This window comes from Tenrec ecaudatus, chromosome 7 (assembly GCF_050624435.1).
Source record: "Tenrec ecaudatus isolate mTenEca1 chromosome 7, mTenEca1.hap1, whole genome shotgun sequence".
Lineage (NCBI taxonomy): Eukaryota > Metazoa > Chordata > Mammalia > Afrosoricida > Tenrecidae > Tenrec > Tenrec ecaudatus.
In genome coordinates this window covers 156,865,167-156,873,548 of record NC_134536.1, presented here as the reverse complement: position 1 = coordinate 156,873,548, position 8,382 = coordinate 156,865,167, and the positions used below count along the sequence as shown (strand labels likewise).

Sequence of the window (8,382 nt, the reverse complement as noted above, 5' to 3'; positions counted from 1 at the left end):
ACAAGTCAGCATAGCACAAGCAACATGCATCAAAAATTAAATTGTGAAAAAAAAGTGATTATGCCAGAAGCCCCAAGGTAGAAGATTGCTAAGTTGGTATGAAAATGAACAAAACAATGTTATTAAACAAACTCCAGCCAAAATAGAGTAATTGTATAAGCCATCCTTTCCAGGAGGGTTTGCTCTGGTCCATCTTTAGGAGAGCATGCTCATCGAATTGCTACCATTATACTGATGTTGTGCTTAACCAAATGTAAATAGGATGGTTCAAGGTAAACATACTTCTAACAGTTTAAAGGATATTCAGTAACACCTAGGAGCTAGTGCAGGTCTGGTCGCAGACAACTATAATAAAATGAGTATCACAATAAAGTAAGTCACAATTTCCCCCCAATGCATATGTACATAAAAAATCACAAGAAGAGTAAAAATAACATGCAGGGAAAATATGGGGCAATGACATATCAGACACAGGATCAATTTTTAAATTTTATACAAAGGTTCAACCGCTCAACAACAAAAAGGCAAATAATCCAAATAGGTCATGGATGATCACATGAGCAAACACTTTACCAAAGAAAGCACACAGGTGACCAACAATGAAAACACTAGTGATCAATAGCCCTCTGCGACAGACAAATCAAAGAAACAATGAGAAATAACTTCTACCCAGTATTAATAGCAAAGTTCAAAAACATACACAAGTGATGATATGGGGAGGCTAGAACCCACATACACTACTAATGGGACTAGAAAGTGATGCAGTCACTGTGGGAAATTCATGGTGCTTTTTGAAAATGTGGAAATATTATATGAGCCAGTAATGTTGCTACTTATTATAACTCTTAGAGAATAAGACTGTCGCGTAGATGGGTGCATGCAAACCTATGTCCATCATAGCACTACTCACAATAGCAAAAAAGAGGAAGAAGTGGAAGAGGAAGCTGCCGCCTAGTGGAGAAATGGTACATATACACGATGGAATACTACACAACTTTAAAGAATAACAGTTACTCTGCAAAACATCTCCTAACGTGATGAGCAGAGAGGACATTGCTCTGTGTAAAAATATTTCATCACAAAAAATAAATATTATATGAAATCACGATTATAAAATGTCAAAATTAAGTTTCATATATATATATATATATATATATATATGATGGTTATCAAGGATGGGAGAGGAAATTATTAAGTAAAGAGCAGACACCACATACTAACCTATGTGAAGGGGAAGGAGATATATAAGAAGTCAGTCAATATTTTTGAGGACTACAACCAATGATGAAACACAATCTAATGAATGATTGAGTGGAAAATTGATTTGCATGGGCCACACTGAGTGGGTCTAGGGGTTTCTGTGCCCTGGGTCTCGTCTTTCTCCTCTTCTTCCCCCACCATGTCAATTGTGAAGACCCTGAACCCTAAGGCTGAGGTGGCCTAAACCCAGACAGCATTAGCTGTGAATATCAGTCCACCCCCAGGGCTGTAGGACATGCTGAGGACCAACCTGGGCTCCAAGGGCACCTTGAAGATGCTTGTTTCTGGTGCAGGAGACATCAGGCTGGCCATCGAAGGCACCATGTTGCTTCAGGAAATGCAAATTCAACACCCAACAGTCTTCATGTTAGCAAAAGTCACCAACAGCCCAGGACGACACTACTCTCAATGTCCTGACCATCAGGGGATTGATGATGGGGTCGACTTCTACGTTTCTGAAGCCTGCATCCCCACATAATAACTGAAGGCTTTGTAGAAGACAAGGAAAAGGCCCTTCAGTTTCTGGAACAAATCAAAATCAGCAAGGAGATGGGCAGAGAGACGCTGATCGATTGGCCAGGACCCCGGTACACATAGAAGACCACATAAAGCTTGCTGAGGTACTGAGGCTGCAATGGGCTCCATCCTGGCCACTAAAAAGCAGCATGGCCCATAGACCTCTTTCATGGTTGAAATCATGGAGATGAGACACAACCAGAGACCAACACACACTTCATGAAAGGGTTCGTTTTGGACTCTGGGGCCCAGCATCCTGACGCGAAGAAAACAGTGACAGACTCGCACATCCTCACCTGCAACGTGTCCTCAGAATACGAGTAAGCAGATGTGAACTTGGACTTCTTCCACAAGAACGCAGAGGAGAGAGACAAGCTGGTAAAATACCGAGTGAAGAAAATAGAGCTGAAGAAGACAGTCTGAGCGATTCCTGTAAAGGATGTGTCATCCAGAACCAAAAGGGTTCTGGCCTTTTGTTGCCCTGTGTTTACACGCCCTGGTGGAGAAATATGGAGACGCTTGCTTGTTGGGGAAGGCTCTAAAGTCCTTAGACACTCTAAATCTGGACTGTCTGTGACACACAGGCATCATCTATGAGTGTTCTTTGGGAGAAGAGATTGTCACTTTCATCGAGAAGTGCAATAACACGGACTCAGTCGTGCTACTGATCAAAGAACTAAATAAGATCACCCTCACTTAGATCAAAGGTGCCATTCGAGATGGCTTGAGAGCGGTCAAAAATGCCACTGAGGACGGCTGTGTGGTCCCAGGAGTTTATACAGTGGAAGTGACCATGGCATAGGGCTCTGATGGAGCGTATGTCCAGCATCAAGGGTAGGGCTGAGCTTGGAGTACAAGTAATTGTTGGTGTGCTTATTATACCCAAGGTTCTTGCTCAGAACTCTGGTTTTGACCTTCAGGAATAGCTTCAGGAGCCGAGCGTTCAGAATCTGGTCAGTTTGGGAGCGTGGACTTGAACACCGGGGAGCCCAGGGTGGCCGCTGAAGCCGGTGTATGGGAAAACTATTACATAAAGAAATTGCTTCTACACCTCAGCACTGTGATTGGCATAACATTTTCCTGGTGGATGAGATCATGCCAGCCAGGGCGTTGCTCTGAAAGGCCGAGTTGAAACCTGCCTCATGTCATTGGAATCATGGAAGATTCTACAGAGTGGTTCCACATAGGGATGGGTTTTTTGTCCAGGCTGAACTGATTCTCAAAGGGATATTCTGCTCCTATGTTGTGACAGGAGATTACAGTCACGTAAGTACTGGAAGTTCATAAAGTATATTTCAGCATTTTTAAAAATGGCTCTTCACATAAGTGTGTACATATGAAACAAGGCTGTAGATGGAATGGGTGGTTTTCCTATAGCTGGCCTCAGACTACAGTACATGTTAGACATGCATATGCCATCGATCTTGCTGATCAATTGGGGAAAAAAAGAAAATTGATTTGTTCTGTTAAATTTACTCAAGCCACAGTTGAAAGTGTTTTTTTATGTTTACCCTATAAACATAAGTATTGTTTACCCTATAAACATAACTATTAAAGTCTATGGTGTTGCAGGTTAGGTGCTCGACTGTTAACCACAAGGTTCATGGTTCCAAACTTCGGCCACTATGTGGGTGGAAAATGAGGCTGTCTGTACCTACAAAGATTTACAGTCCTAGAAATGCAATGCATCAATTCATTCATAGGATCACCGTGGGTTTTCTTAAGGTAGTGTATTAAGTATACCATAACATTAGGCTAAAATTTGAAATATTGTAAGAATTGTGACAGGAGGACATAAAGTAAGCACATGTTATTAAAAAACAAACCCAAACAGGTGCTGATACACTTGCTCCACGCGTAGTTGCCACATACTTCAATATGTAAAAAATGCAATATCTGCCTAGCACAATAAACTGAAGTCCAATAAAATAAGATCTGCCTATATTCGTAGTCCTGTCTTATAAAGGCTTCTGCTGTTTGTTGCTTTGAGTCAGCTAAAAGGCATGGTGAACCCACTTGCAGCAGACGAGAACACTCTCCATTTCTTAACCATTTTTATGATTGTTTGTATGCTCAAATCCATTGTTACAACAACTATGTATTTTGAGTGTCTTCTACTATAGGGTGATTATCTTACCATATCAGTAAAAGTAACAGTGTAAAAACTGTTATATTTCTCATTAATGATCTGTAGACTAGACATTGGATGAATAAAATACATTTGGAACTAAAGTGGTTTCCCCCCTAATTTGTTGTGTTGTTAAGTGCCATGGAGTATACTTTGACTCAAAGTGACCATATGTACAACAAAACCCAAACCCACCCAGTCCGATGCTATCCCCACAATTGATATGATGTCTTAGTCTATTGCTGCGGCCAATGAGTTTATCCATCTCCTAGAGAGCTTTCCTCTTTTGTGCTGATCTTCTACTTTACCAAACTTGATGTCTTTCTCCAGGGACTGGTCTCTCATGATAAAATGTCCAAAGTATCTACCTGTTGCACAGAGCACTAAGTTCATAAAATGTTATTGCTGATCTTGAAAAATGAAGGAGAGCGAGAAAGAGAGGAGGAGAGAGAAGCATGCAGGAAGCAAATATAAAATTTATAAGTCGTTATTCATTTTTCCCTCTGGGAGTTCTTTGGCATAGTAAACTTACTTTGGTTTATTGAACTCATTATTTAAACATTTCGCTCCAAATTGGGAGATAAGGAAATTCATTGGACTAATAATTAACAAGCAATATTATTTAGATGATGTATAAGTTGAAGTTATTTATATGTGAAAAGGGTCATCAAAATTAAATAAACTCTACATTTAATTGAGAATGTAATGATTTACTCCTCATCAAATGATCCTGTTAGCCAACCTAATGAGGATCCGTTTAATGACTCTTAAAAGAAAAATTTAAAAAGTGGAACATAGTTATTTCACATGTGTTGAAACATTCATTATTGAGCTAGCCAACCTTTTAGTGACATGTAGTCCACTGGTTAAGCAGTCATTGAATGCCACTCTCTAGAAAATTCTCTACCCTAAGCTTGAGAAATTCTGTAGTCATAATAATTTGAAGACCAGTCAGAGTTCAGGAGATCTAGCTGCTCATTTGCTTAACTAAGGAACACATAATCCTTAGAAGTCTAATACTTCTAGCAGCAGGGGACAAAGGACAGCAGACAGTGACCTTTGAATTGCTCTGGAGCCTTCAGCAATGCTGACTGTGCCTAATTGGACTACATTTCTATAATACGGAGGAGAGTCTTCTGCCTACTAGTAGTACATCTTTGAGCTGTATTTGCTCTGCTTAATAATTGCCTTATAGGCCTTAAATGCATTTATCTATGACAGGAGGCATGCCTGGTTTCTTTATTGGTCATTTGCTCATGTTATTCAAATGGAGGGTCATATCATTCAAATGATGGTAAGGTTGATTAAAATACATTAATTACAAAGTAGGTTGTCAGGAATCTGATGAAAGAAATCAAAGCATCAACCTGGAGGTCTTGTGTGATGATCAAGGGAAAAGCAAAGAAAGGGACTCCATTTATTTTATCAGATGCTGAAAGAGAATTTCTCTATAATGGCCACTGTCTCTTTAAGGCTGTCATTCCTGAAGTTCCCAATTACTTTTCTTCTGGAGAGACTATTGCTCCCTGGCATGCTTTGTAAGAAATAGAAAATTATAGTCAATAAAACCCATTAGCACCAAGAGATAGAATAAGAATCAGTTGTTAAAACCCAAAATGAGTGCCCTGAAACTTGCTTTTACTAACATCTTGACTTGAAATGAATTAAAATATATATAGGTAATAAGGCATTATATCCACTGGTATATACCTTTGGTGGTGTAGTGGGTCATGAGTTGGGCTGATAACCACAAGGTTAGCAGTTCAAAATCGCTAGCTGCTCCATGGGAGAAAGATAAGACTCTCTGCCACCATAAAGATTTACAGTCTCAGACACCAACAGGGGTGGTTCACTCCCATCTTTATTGGATCAAATTGGAACCAACTTGGTGGCAGTGAGTATGGATTTTTGGTTTAATAATACTGCCCAGAATTGAGGGACTTTCTTTCCCTTGGGCTTTGCAGGAGGTAAAAGGCTGGGAAGATAATGATACATCTTTTATATCTAGAGGAAATGTAGGCTAAGTCACATACCCAAATGATATTGACCATAAAGCCTTCACTGGGCCATTTCATTCGTTTATTAGGTAAAATTAAATAAAGGGGTCCTTAAATGAATTATAACCAGCTTGAGGAATGACAAATATATTTTGCATGAGAAAATTAGCTCCATGTGACATCCACAGCCACCATATGTAACACGCCTATTATTGGTCCTGTCTCTTTGAAAAGCATTTTACTGGAATGTATCAGCTAAATCAAAACACATGACCCTCCTTCTTGGAACATGAAAGAAACCACTGAAGACAAGTTTCTGCTCCCCACGCCACTGCCAGCCCCCTCCCCCACAGCATGTGAACACTGGGAAAAGCAGCCTTGAGGAGTTTACAAGTATCTATAGAGCAACAAGTGCATCACATGTCTCCTGAGCCATTAGCAGCCTCTGTGCAAAAGAATGTGGTCAACATTTAGGAATTCACTTCATGAAAGGCTAGCCTATACAGCTTGGTTGGGTACAAGCAAGCATTCTCTTTCTTTCCAACTTGCTGGATCTCTGCAAGGGATGCTTTGCGGGGCTCTTATGGGAGATAGTCCGAGCCTTGACACCAAGTTAGCCTTGTGACTTGAGAGCCTTGCACCCCTGGACTGGGAATCGCAGTCTTGATTTCCAGCGTGCACACGATTGTGCACACCACTGCACAAGCTTCCATGTTGCCTTTGTAAAGGCAAAATGCAAAGGGGCTCCTGGAAAGCCCCTGCAGGTGTTTCGGGCAGTCTCCTGCCAACATGGTGCATGGAGTCAAAGAGTAACAGGGTCATTCCTCATGCAAGCCAACAAAGAAAAGAGTGACAGAAAAGAGTAGCAAGGTCATTCCTCATGCACATTAGAATGGAGCAAAGAAATCTAGTAGATTCAGAGGCAATGCATTCTGAATCTTTGTTAATGACCACCTTATGCAGGTGGTGCTGACTTGCTTTTGCGAATTGGTTGAATGCAAAGAGGGATCCAAGAGAGAGCAAATTAATTGACCTAAAAAAGCTGCACCAAATTCTATAGATAGGCATGGGCATTTCCATAGTGTTGACTGGACACTTAAAGACTTTTCCCAGGTCCTGCATTCTCACTTCATTGAGAAGTAATTTTCTTTTTTTTAAAGTCATGTTGGTTCTGATTGTGGCAGTTACATACATAGTCTCCTGTCAGCTTACAAAGAGGTAGTCTAGCCTGTCAATCAGGTTGCCATTTGATGACCTCATTTGGCAGTGCAACAGAGATAACATAGCTCACTGGAGGCCAGAGACACACTCGGCGACACATTGCTATTGAGAAGTCACATGGAGCTTCATTGGTGAAGCCAGAGCCCTAGAGCTGGAAGAGCCACATGGAGAACGATGCCAGTTCTGAGATGATTCCACCTCCTCTGGATCCACAAGACTTTCCACCCACTGGCCTGTGATCTTTCTGCATTCGGTGTCATTGCATGTGTTGTGCAAGTCTGAAGAGGAATTGATAGACTGGTATCAGACATATGGGCTAATATGTGATTTATGGACTTGATCTGGACTGGGCTGGGATCTTTCTCAATGTACAATTGCTCTTTTATGCAAAGCTCTTTCTTACACACATATGAGCTGTCCTGGATTTGTTTCTCTAGTCTCGGAAGTGTTAGTCTGGGTGCTAGATAAATACATGCAAGTATTAGTCTGGTAGATGTTGCTGTTGGTTGCTATTCGATTGGCTTTGACGTATGTAACGCGCATGTACAACAGAGTAAAATGTTGCGCAATCCTCTACCATCTTCATGATGGTTGGTATTCCAGAGTCTGGTGGTACAGCTGCTGTGTATTTTGAGTGACTGCTGACGTATGAAGCTCTTTTCTCTGCACTATGTCCCAGACAAGATTCTGTTATTTCCATAGGACTTTCATCAGTTAATTTTTAGAAGTAAATTCCCATTCCTTTCTTTCTAGTCCGTATTAGTCTAGAAACTCTGCTGAAACTTGTCCCTCATGGATGACCCTGCAGCTATTTGAAATACTGGTAGAAAAGCTTCCAGCATTGGAGCAAAATGGAAGCCACCACCGTGCGATGAACTGAGAGACAGGTAGGGGCTAATACAAATAGCAGGGAACAAAATCTCTTATAGTTTCATGAGCTGACCTTATCACAATCTGATAGTAGCTACATAGAAACCGTCATAATCCCGGATAAATTCTCAGCAGACTTGCTCAAGCTAATTTTTATCCTTATTCCCTTTCTCTATTTGTCATAGATTTAGAAATAATTTATAATTTATAAATACATAATTCATACATTATTTTATATTGTGCATAAAAAGTTAATTTAACTGCATTAGCAAATAATTTTATCTCCTTCAAAGATAAATAGCATTTTATCATAAAGTAAGAAGCATTGGTGTGTTAGCCAGGGTTCTCTAGAGAAACAAAACCAGGACACGAATAACATGCATATATTTA

General features: G+C 40.4%; 1 pseudogene; it reads left to right on the top strand.

Annotated features, from left to right (window-relative positions):
- The first annotated feature begins 1,399 nt into the window (after positions 1 to 1,399).
- Positions 1,400 to 2,895, top strand: LOC142452561 (T-complex protein 1 subunit zeta pseudogene; annotated as a pseudogene).
- Positions 2,896 to 8,382: the final 5,487 nt, after the last annotated feature.